The following is an 11,887-nucleotide window of genomic DNA, read 5'->3' on the forward strand; positions in this document are numbered from 1 at the left end:
CCCACACACTAGCTTCCATATCCTAAATGCATTCATAAATTTAGTCATGGTGATCGTGTTCAGATTATTGATGCTTTGAAGGTGGTTTTTCCAAATATCCTTGTCTAGCTTCATTTTATTTATAGTGTCCAAGTAACTTGGTAGTTGCAAGGTGTAGGTTCCTAACATCACTTCACTCTTGGCCACTTTGGAGAAGTCAAACGATGTAAGATCAATTTTGTCTTTTATAGACTTCATACATTCTTCATGTTGCTTGACCATTGTCTCTACATGAAAGCCTCCTTCTTTAAGGAGGTTAGGTAGAGGTGAACCAATGGACTAGAAATATTTTCCTACTTACTCCAAAAATGCCTTGAAATCCCAGAAGTATAGGTGGACTCTCTCTAGCAATGTTTTTCCTCAAAACTTGAATCAGACTTGCATATACATGTTGCAATGAGTTTTCTTCAAGGAATTTCTCTGGTCCAAACTCTTCTACTTCCACTAGTTGAGACACCATGGCTAATAATTTTTCAACTTATGCTTTCCATGTCCCAGATTGAACATAAGATTCATCAAGAGCAACCCCTGCTAGGGAAGCAATCTCATGCAAATTTCGCATGACTTTGGCAACTTGGCTCATTACGAGGCTCATCCAACTAGATACTACAAACATAATCATTTTTCCTTTCTTCAAATCCTCTAATAGCTATTGATTTTCAGGGGCATTGGAATCGAAGGTAATTTGTGATTGATTACCAAGAACTAAACTTTGTTCCTTCAATGAGTTTATATATTCAGCCATTGCATTATTTTTGGCTTTTAGCCTTTTCTTCTCAATTCCTTCTTTTTGTGATTGCAACACAATTTATTTTGTGAACACCTCTCTCCAGTGTTCCTTTGTCTCATAGTTCATTACCTCTAAATCTATGTGCGTAACTTCAAAATTTCTCAAATGCAATTTTTTAGCTCCCTCTTTATGATTATAAGTAGCTACCTCAGCAATGCTCCTCCTAGTTGCACTATCAAAAGTTATCCGAGTAATGTTTTTGGTCATTTTGGGTTTGGAAGCCTTATTAGTGTACTTACTCACAATATCATCAACAAGAAAAGATAGTAGAACTAAACTTGTTTCCCTATTCATCGAGGCCACAAGCTAGTTAGGAGATACAACATCCTGTTGTGATCCAACAACCCCTTCCAAAGTAGTTACAGTCTGTAGCCTTGGAGGAGATGAACCCACAATCATTTGAACCCTCTGGCTATTATCAATGAGTTCTTCACGTTGATCTTTTTCTTTCTCATTGTCAACTTGAATAACTTGGTGAGGGCTTGATGGAGTTAACATTTTGGTCTTTCTACTGGAATAGGTTTTTTGCACAAGGGGATGATTGTGAAACTTTTTCTTAGAAATTCTTGATGACCTTCTACTACCTGTAGTAGGGAAACCAATATTAGAAAAAAAATCAACCCTGACGCTAGCACAGGTTCCCTTTTTCAATTTCAACCAAGACTTTGTCTTTTCAATCACATTAGTTGGTTTTTGAAGAATATCATCTTCTTCCATAGAATCCCAATCTATGACAAGGTTTGCAAGTTCAATTTCTTCGAAAGTTGAAATGTCTATCTCAGCCTCCTCTATATCTATAATATCTATTCCCAACTTTAATTGAAAAAGGATAATTTGGGAAATGGTAAATTTGGATAAACTTCTTCTTTTCACTTCTAATTTATCAGTACAATCTTCCCAGAAATCTTCACTTGGCATTCTCATCTTCACTTGTCTGCATACTTTCTTTAACTTCCTCTGAATGGATTAAAATAGGGGAAGGTCATATTCTTAGTGGTTGGAACATTTTCTCAACCGACCCACCAAAGTAATTGCTCTCACCATCCTCCTCTATTTCTAGACTATTCACCTCTTCTTCACTTGCAACTTTAGAATTAGTCATTATTTCTTTGTAGTTTGGACATTCTCTTTTTTTCCCCTTTCCATAGCCTCTATTTTGCTTCACTCAACTCTACAATCAAAAGCTTGCCTTTGCTTTTTCCTACAACTTGGAGTTTTAGATTTTGTTCGAAGATTAAAATACTTAGGGAGGGTCTCCTTTGACTTTGCGATATTGTTATTAATAAATTGAAAATCAAATATGTTTAAGTTTGGATAAGTTATTTTACAAAATCACAAGATCACCTAGATGTTGTAAGGATTTTGGTCCTAATATAATTGAGAGGTTGTGAATTTATAGTAGAACATTATACTAAAATTTATTTAAATAAACTAATATTTGAGACATCCATCTTTGATTTGAGGTGAGTAAAAAAATTTGTTATAATTTTTCCTCCTCTTCTAATTGTGCTTCCATAGTGTACACTGTCCTGACACTTTGTAAATACTCGAGTAAATGCTCATTCTTCTACTTCTAGCTATACAAACATATCAAAATAAGGCAAGAAAAAATTGAACACATATAGTACCATTCCTTATAATATTCATTTCAATGTCCTCTCATGTTGATCTATTTTACCTCGTACCAAAAATCTAAATCCCAAATCGAAAGATTGAATATTAATTATACATATAGAAACATCAACATGAAGCATTCTATTGACTAGTCCACAACATTTTTAACAATGAGCCATAGCATTAATAAATTTAAAAATTACTAATAAAACGCAAATTATTCAAAAACAAATATAAAATTGTAACTTTAATCACCAAACTTTGATGGGCTAAAAACTAGGATAGTCGACATTCACAAATCATTTATAATAACACCTAAACCATAATTCACCAATTTCTTATCCTAAGAAATATAAAGGAATCTATAATAAGGAATTTTGATGCTATTTCCTACATCTACTAGCTTCCTATGCTTGACACCTTTCTAATATATTACATGTAGAATGACTTACCATCACCACAAGACATTAGTATAGCATTGTATCATCAAATATAGGAGTCCAAATACACATTCTACCATATCAAACATCAAATAGTTTTTCTTACATATTTCAACTTCCCATATACTAAGAACATTTTGTGTACATAGAGGATCGATAAGAATAACAATATTAACTACACATTTATGAAACTCATAAAATTATCAATGTGCACCATAGGTTGACAACAATGATTAGAATAAACAATTAACAGTTAAAAAAGTGTGAATAGAATATAGTTAATGACTATCTTTATTATGCAAAAAATTGGATGGTTTTATAGTAATAGAGGTTAGCTTTATGTTATGTTACCCATATGAGTTTTAAGTAAAAACCTAAAAAATAATTTAGATTTTGAAGCTTGACATACTTTGGTCATGATTTTTGTAACTAGAAATCAACATTATTGGATATTTTCATCCATTTTGATAAGGGAGAGAATTAATAAGAGAAACAAGTGTTCTAATAAAGCTCTCTCAAAGGAAGAAACAAATGAAATGCTAAGTGCCTTGGTATCTATTAAAAATGCTAAGGATAACCTTGGGGAATAAATGAACAATTTTGTTTCCCAAAACAATTTAGTGCAAGCCAAAGTGGAGGAATACATCAACAATTTGAAGGCCCATCTTGAGGAAAGATCTTCAAAGAGGAAGTGCAAGGAGGAGACTTCTTAAAAGGAATAAAATAATCAAGAGGCCTCCCATGGGTTGAATGAGACGAGGCCTTTTCATCCCCCCAAGTTATACGTGATGGATCATCTCAAGGAGACACAAAAGTAATTGGTTGGCCTTTGTTATGTTGACTTGAGCTGGTGTGTATTAGGTCCCTATGTTTAGTGTGCTTGAAACTGATGGTGTTGGATTGTGTTTGCGAGTTGGTAGTTGATGGTTTAGATTGGTTGCTGGGATTGTTAGTGTGGTGCTTTGCTACTAGTTCATGGTTTTTGTTGTTGGCTAGTGTTTATTTGGTCTCTTTTTGGTTGTGGTCAATTTATATATATTTGAAAAACTATGCTTTGTATGATTTTAAATGATCTGTATGCAACAAAATTTGAAAGGTTTTATTAAGGTAACTTAACTTTTTTAATCATTTTAAAATGATTTGCATGTAGTAAATCTCTAAGTATTCTATAGTTCATTATTAAAAACCTTAGCTTTCTCGGGTTCTCATTTTAGCTTCCTTCTGTTATAAATGTTCCATATGAGTTGTACTATGGAACCAAAATTATTGAATTTTTTTACTTAAATCAAATTCTAATGTGCTTTTATTATAACACTTTGCAATAATTTATTTCTTTGGATGGTGATTTCATGTTGAGCATATTCTTAAAATTGGTGTTTTATATTAAGAATATATAATTTGTCTGAATATCAAGAAATATATAACAACTTTAGTAAAATAATATAAAAGCATGACTTTAAACATGCAAAATTATTTTAAAACTCTGATTTTTATTTAGAATGTTTCTATTTTATTTTGTACTTTTCTACAAGAAAATAATTTTGTTCTACATTCAAAATATCAAACTACAGAAATTATATGTTTCTAAATAGTGCGAAGTGGACATATTTTTATTCTTAATTTAAAACATCAAAACATAGAAGTTGGATGCTTCTAAAATAATGGAAAATAATATCTCTCTACATCTGATTTTGGATAAATCTATAAAATATTTAGAAAAGTATACAAAAAAAATTAAAATGTTTCTAAATTTCTTTAGACTTAAAAACTCTTAAATAAATTAATATTATTTTTTTTTCATTTTTTTAATCATAATAGTATTATTGTTAAAAATATATTTATTATTCTTTAAAAAATTAGTTACCAAAATTATTTGTTTTACAAAATTTTGAAAAAATAAAATCATTTTCTATTATCGATAATCTTTTATGAGCTATTTTAATGTGAATCAATATGGTTCACATGTAAAGGGGAAAATATATCTATATCCTTACATTACAAATCAATAAATAAATCAATAGTAAGGAATTAAAATTTCTTGATTATATTCCCCCAACCTTAATCAAAGTGTAATGAGAACCCTAACCATAGCCCTAACCTTAATCATAATTCTAACCTTATGAATAGCACCAAATCTAACATGACATGTTATCAAAACCCAACCCTAACTCTAACCTAAAGTACAATTCACACAAATACCCTAAAAGATCATTAATTAAAACATTAACCTTGATTATACTTCTAACCAAAAACCCTAACCCTATTGATAATTATTAAACTTCTAACCAAAATATCCCAAACCCTATCTCTAACTATGACACATACCCTAAAACCCAAATCATAATTCCTAACCAAAAATTTAATCCTTCGCTAACCTTAATACTCACTTTATCCCTAACCATGACGTAAACCCCATTTTTAACCATAATCCTTACCCTAAGCACTAACCCTACCCACATGTCTATCTCTAACCTTATTAATAAGCCAAATGCTAACCATGATATAAACCCTAGCATTAACCAACATATTAACCGTCATCTTAAACCTTATCCCTAAACATAATCCTAAGTCCAACCCTAAGCATTAGTCATAAAAATAATCCCTGCCATAATGCTAGCTATATCTAAGCCCTAATCACAATTCTAAATTTAATCATATTTTTAATCATAACTATAAGTCTAACATAAATTCTGACCCCAATGATAATTTTAAGCCTTTCCTTAACTATATGGCCCTAGAACAATAAACATAACACTTAGGATTTAGGAATGGGGTTAGAATTTCTCAAGGCTTAGGATTATGGTTTAGAATAAGGATTAGAGTTCGACATAGTACATATTTATAGTTATCATTAAGATTAGGTTTAAGATATGGATTCATATAATAATTAGTACTAGGTTACAATTAGGATTGTGATTTAGCATTTAGATTATTAGAATATAAGATTAGGTTGGCCATTTAGTATTAGGATTGAACATTTATGATTATGGTTTACCTTAGTATTTAGGTTTATTGGTTTAAATTTTAGAATTAGGATTTAGATTAGCATCTAAAATTTATATTTTAGGATTATAATATTATGTTAGGTTAGATTCTTTATAAGGGTTAGAATTTTGGAATAATGTTATAATTAACATTTAACATCTAGGTTATGATTAAGTAATAAGGACTAGTGTTCAATCTTTATGATTAGGACTAGGATTAGACTTTAGTATTTTAGATCTAGGGTTGTCAATATTAGTATTAGGGTATAGGTTGGCATATGAATATTATTAAATGTTTAGGGTTAGGGTTAGAACCATAGGATTTAGCATCTAGGATTAGGGTTAGTATTAATATCACGATCTTGGGATTAATGCTATAGTTCAATCACTAATAAAAAAAATCTAACCCTAACCCTAGAGCTAAGCATGATTCAAACCATAACCTTAACCTTGAACCCTAACCAAAATCCATCACTTTTCGAACCTAAACACTAACCTCAATTATTCAATCAAGCCTTGCACTAATATTTTCTTAATCCTTTACACTAACCTTAACCATGATATATACCTTACAATCTTTACCATGCTATAAATTCTAGGATTATGATTAAGATTAGGGTTCTTATTAAGATTAGGATTATAGTTATGATTAAGATTATATTACAATCTTAACCATGCAATTAAGGTATTGCAAGAGAATTTGAACAATACTATGGTACTAATTCTGAAAGTACATTCTGATTTCTTGTCACATTTTTCTATGAACTTGTAGATTTTGTACACCTTTGGCATTTATGTCAAAATGGGGGAGGATATTATTGGTAAAGGGGGAGAAGTATATATATGTATATAGAGAAGATTATCATACTCTAGATATATGTATAGGAGAGATATATGTATGGGGGAGTAGTATAGTAATGTACAAATAAGCAAGAAATATGAAATTTTGAAAAAATATAAAAATATCGTAATTTACTGAGCTACATCAACATGAAGTCAAAATCGAGTTGAAGACACGAAATGTTGATAAATGAAGTTTTTGACTTATAATTTCAAGAATTTACATTTTGGTTTGATAAGTGTTCTTGTCACTAATGCCAAATGGGGAGATTGTTGACATTAAGGTCAATTTGTCAATTTGTCTTAAAAAGGGAAAATGTTTAAAAACTAATTAATACAAAAAATTATGATGTTTTTTTTAATTTTAAAACATGTATCTATTGATTTCATTATTTATTTGATCATGTGACATATTTGTTCTCAATTTTTGCGATTTATTTCAATATAATTTTTATTTCTCTGCAAATATAAATCTTAAAAAAGAAAAATGTTAAAAAATTCTGAAATAATACAAAAATTATGACGTGTTTTTAATTTTAAAACATATATACTTAATTGTTTCATTAATTAATCTAAATTCCTTACATGCATATTTGTAAACAACTCCAAAAATTTACATATTTGTAAACAATTCTAAAAATTTATTTCATTATGATTTTTTTGATTGATATAATTCATTATGATAGTTATTTATTTACCTCTAAGATATTTGGATAATAATTCCACTAATTCTGCGATATTTGTATAATAACAATTTTCTAAAACAGAAGGAAGAGGATCAATCGAACTTGTTAAGAAGACAGCTATTGCAGAGATTTTTATACATTTCTTACGTATTTGTTCTCAATTCCAAAAATTTATTTGAATAGAATATTTTTTATTTCCCTTCAAATATATCTCTAAATAAGGGAAGAATAAATATATTCCAAAGTATTAGAAGAACAATGTTGTTAAATCGAAAACGAAGAAAATATCAGAAAAAGAGGACATTCCACGAATTCTAGGATATTGTGGGAATAACAAAAACGCAAAAACGAAAGATAAGACGATCTCGTAAAATGGCGCGTGTTAATGCAGAGATAATAGGTACTGTAAAGTTAGGAAAGTTGGCAAAGAAAATTGGTCAGGGACATGTATGGCGAGAGAATCAGTAAAACTTGTTACGAAGCCAGCTAATATCGTAGCCCAAACTGTGAGGGGATGCCCATAGGAAGGTTGGTGTGTTATAACAAGATTACTGATTCAAACATTTGGCATTTTACACCGCTGGAAGCTTTTGAGGTGCATAACTAACAGAGACCTAGATCGCATTGTTATCCATTGGGTTGAATATCTCTGGGCATCATCTAAGATGGGCATTCTGGCGAGAAGATCGTTTAATGGACAGATGAAGAAGCTCCTGTTCGTGATAATAGCGACCGTAATACTTATGTCCGATCCAGATGTTTTTGCAGAGGAAAGCGAGGAATCGCGGATCTATATCGTTCGTGTGGAGCAGCCGGACATAAGTCCACATAGCGTTGAGGAGCTGAGGATGTGGTATTCATCGTTTTTGCCCAAAGAAGCAGCGGAAGAAGAGCGAGGAGGAAGTTCTAGTCAAAATCTACTGCACGCGTATGAGAATGTCATGACTGGATTTTCCGCCCGACTAACAAAATCAGAAATTGAGGCGATGCGAGAGATCCCAGGTTTCGTGGATGCGTATCCTGATAGAATGCTGCACTTGCAGACAACATATTCTGCAAAGTTTCTGGGCCTGGATTCAAGCAAGGGACTCTGGCCGAGATCTAACGCGGGCAAGGGCACCATAATTGGCGTGCTGGACAGTGGCGTGTGGCCGGAGAGCCCTTCGTTTCAGCCAGACCTCAATACCGGTGCTGTCCCTTCTCGGTGGAAAGGAGTCTGCGAGACCACAACAGATTTCAATGCGTCCAGTTGCAACAACAAACTCATCGGAGCGAGAATTTACACCGAGGATAAGACGGCGAGGGACTTGGACGGACACGGCACTCACACTGCATCCACTGCCGCGGGGAGCCTCGTTGCAAATGCGGGACTCTTTGGCAGTTCTCAAGGAACCGCGCAGGGAATGGCGCCGGGTGCTCACATCGCCGTTTACAAGGTTTGCAAGGAGGGGGGATGTAGGACATCAGATGTTCTGGCGGCGATGGACGCCGCCATATCTGAGGGCGTGGACGTGCTCTCGCTCTCTCTCGGCAGCGGCGCTATTCCGTTTTACGAGGACGAGATCGCCATCGGGGCCTTCCGAGCGATGGAAAGGGGCATCTTTGTGAGCTGCGCAGCAGGAAACGAGGGGCCGACGGAGCCGTCGTATCTTTACAACGGCGCGCCTTGGATCATGACCGTCGGCGCGAGTTCCATGGACAGACATTTCGTCGCGAATCTCAAGCTCGGAGACGGAACAGTTCTGTACGGCGAGTCACTCTTCAACGGCATGGGCCACGACCAGACCAATGAACTGAGCCTTGTTCAGGTAGATACCTGTGGGGGTCAATTTCTCAACCGAGATGTAGTAAAAGGAAAGCTCGTGGTGTGCATAAGAGGCGGACCTGGCGATCTAGTGGAGCAGGGTCAAGCCGTTCGAGAGGCCGGAGGGGCGGGCGTGATATTCGTTAACGATGACGAGGAAATTCGATTGTACGCTCCTGTCTTGCCGTCAACAACGCTTGGTAATAAGGCAGCACTTGCCCTGGCAGCCTATATGAATTCTACAAATACCCCCACGGCGGCTATTGAGTTCCAAGGCACTGTCTTCGGCGACGCCAACAATATCTCGGCGCCCGCAGTGGCCTCATTTTCATCCCGCGGGCCCAACACGGTCAGCCCCGAAATTCTGAAACCCGACCTGATCGCCCCTGGATTTGCCGTCATAGCAGCTTGGCCTTCGGATCTCAGTCCAGATCCTCATGATAGCAGTGAAGATGACAGAAGAGTGATGTTCAACATCTTGTACGGCACGTCAATGGCCACTCCGCATGTCAGCGGGGTTGCTGCTCTGCTCAAAGCCGTTCACCCGGAATGGACTCCCGCGGCCATTAAGTCTGCGCTTATTACAACTGCAGAGCACCTCGATAAGAATGGCGGGCCGATTCTTGACGGTGGAAACAATTTCGCACCGGCAGATATATTTGCTACGGGCGCTGGACATATAAACCCCGAAAGAGCTGCCGATCCGGGTCTTATATATGACCTTAGCGCCAAAGATTATGTTCCTTATCTCTGTGGGCTGAACTACACAGAATCGCAGATTCAGGTCATCTTAAGCAAGAATATTGCGTGCCCTTCCAATAATGAAAGTAGCACTCTTCCGGGTAATCTCAATTATCCATCCTTCTCTCTGGTTTTCAATAACCTAAATTATTCTGTCACCTTGACAAGAACCGTAACGAATGTCGGGACTGCCCAATCCATGTACACCGTGAACATTGTTCCTCCCAGAGGGGTTGACATGATTGTGAATCCAACGTCTTTATCGTTTGGGGCAGTGATGGAGAAGAAGAGTTATAGCGTCACATTTTCAGCAAACAAAACTAATCCTATGAGATCAAGGTTCTCGCAAGGCTCAATTACGTGGGTTTCAAGCGGCGCTCATGGTTACAGCGTAAGAAGCCCTGTTTCCGTCATCTGGGACACAAGCTAAATTACATGCGATGACAATAACCATTTTTGAGTCAGGAGGTCTCATGTCCATATCCATTTATGTAATCGAATTCAGGACCAGCTCGTGACTGGCTCAGTTTTTTCTGTCAGCAATAAAAACAAGCCATCCAATTCAAAAGGTCAATTGTTATATCTAATTCAAACATATTAGCATGCTAGCTAATATATTAGATGTTACAATTCCATTCTTAAATAAAAGGTACAAATTTTAAACAAATTTCAATTAACGGAATTATTATTAAAAATATTATTTTAGAATAAATATATGAGCATATAAAAAAATATTTCATAAATTGAAAATGTAATTTTATTTGCAAGATCAACAACATATTTAGATATTTCTAACATGTAACATAAATTGTTCTAATTTATAGAGAGTTTGACTACAATAAGAAAAATATCATATTATTGTTTTAATTTTAGGAATATGATTATAAATCATAGGAAAGTTCTCCACACATTAGAATATTTTGTTGTCTTAATCAATCGGTTTTGGGAAAACGGATTTTATTATAAAAGTGACACTCTTAGTTATTATTTCAGTTATTTGTATTAATACTTCTGTTATTACCCTCAAAATTTACAATTAATGTTAGGTATAGTTTATAGTTATAATTATGATTAAGTAAATTGCTATATGGACTCAAATAGGAGCTTAAATGAGATTTAAGTCAAAAGAATAATTTTAGAATAGTAACATTAATTAAAAATCATAGTCTTCTATTCCTTTAAAATATCATTAATTTTATTTTTTCAAATTTATTTATCCAATTTTAGATTGTCTTAGATTAATCATAAAATTCTTATTGACTTTTGCATGTCCTTAAAATGGTATTAAAAATAGTCGATATAAAAAGTAATTTATTTACAAAATCAATTATTCAAAAGAAAAATCTATTAATTATCAACAATTATTTGTTTACAATTTTAGTTTATTTTATTAAAATATAATGGAGTTATATAATTGATTATATGTTTATGTATATATTATTAAAATAATCACATAAATAACTAAAATGAGGCAAAAGGATAGCCAACCCTTTAAGCCAAAATGGGCATAAAAGGGAAAATAATGCTTTGCAATTAATTATTATAATTTAAACTCAATTTAGTTGTAGGGTTTATTTAAGGCTAGATATACTTTTTTATTATAACTACTATTAGATGTCTAGCTAAATTATAATTCAATCATGTTAATAGTTTAGTTGACAATATCATCCTTAACATTAACTTCAAGTATTGACCTAAAATAATATCTTTAATGATAAGGTAGTATTAATCTTATGCATAACCTTATCTTAAATATAACCCTAATATAGCCATAATTGAATGCTAATAATAAGTTAACCAAAACATCAATCCTAACCATAACTAAACCCTATCTTGAATAATAACTTGAACTTAATGTATTTTTTAACATAAACTCAATTGACATCAACCCTAGCCTTAATTAAAACTTTATGCTAATGTAGCCGATTATTGCAAATGGATTAGATTCT

The 11,887-nt window shown here is 33.5% G+C and overlaps 1 pseudogene; it reads left to right on the forward strand.

Annotated features, from left to right (window-relative positions):
- The first annotated feature begins 8,058 nt into the window (after nt 1-8,058).
- Nucleotides 8,059-10,368, forward strand: LOC149534081 (subtilisin-like protease pseudogene; annotated as a pseudogene).
- Nucleotides 10,369-11,887: the final 1,519 nt, after the last annotated feature.

This window comes from Cupressus sempervirens, chromosome 10 (genome assembly GCF_028749045.1).
Source record: "Cupressus sempervirens isolate cs-2001-9-10 chromosome 10, ASM2874904v1, whole genome shotgun sequence".
Classification (NCBI taxonomy): Eukaryota; Viridiplantae; Streptophyta; class Pinopsida; order Cupressales; family Cupressaceae; genus Cupressus; species Cupressus sempervirens.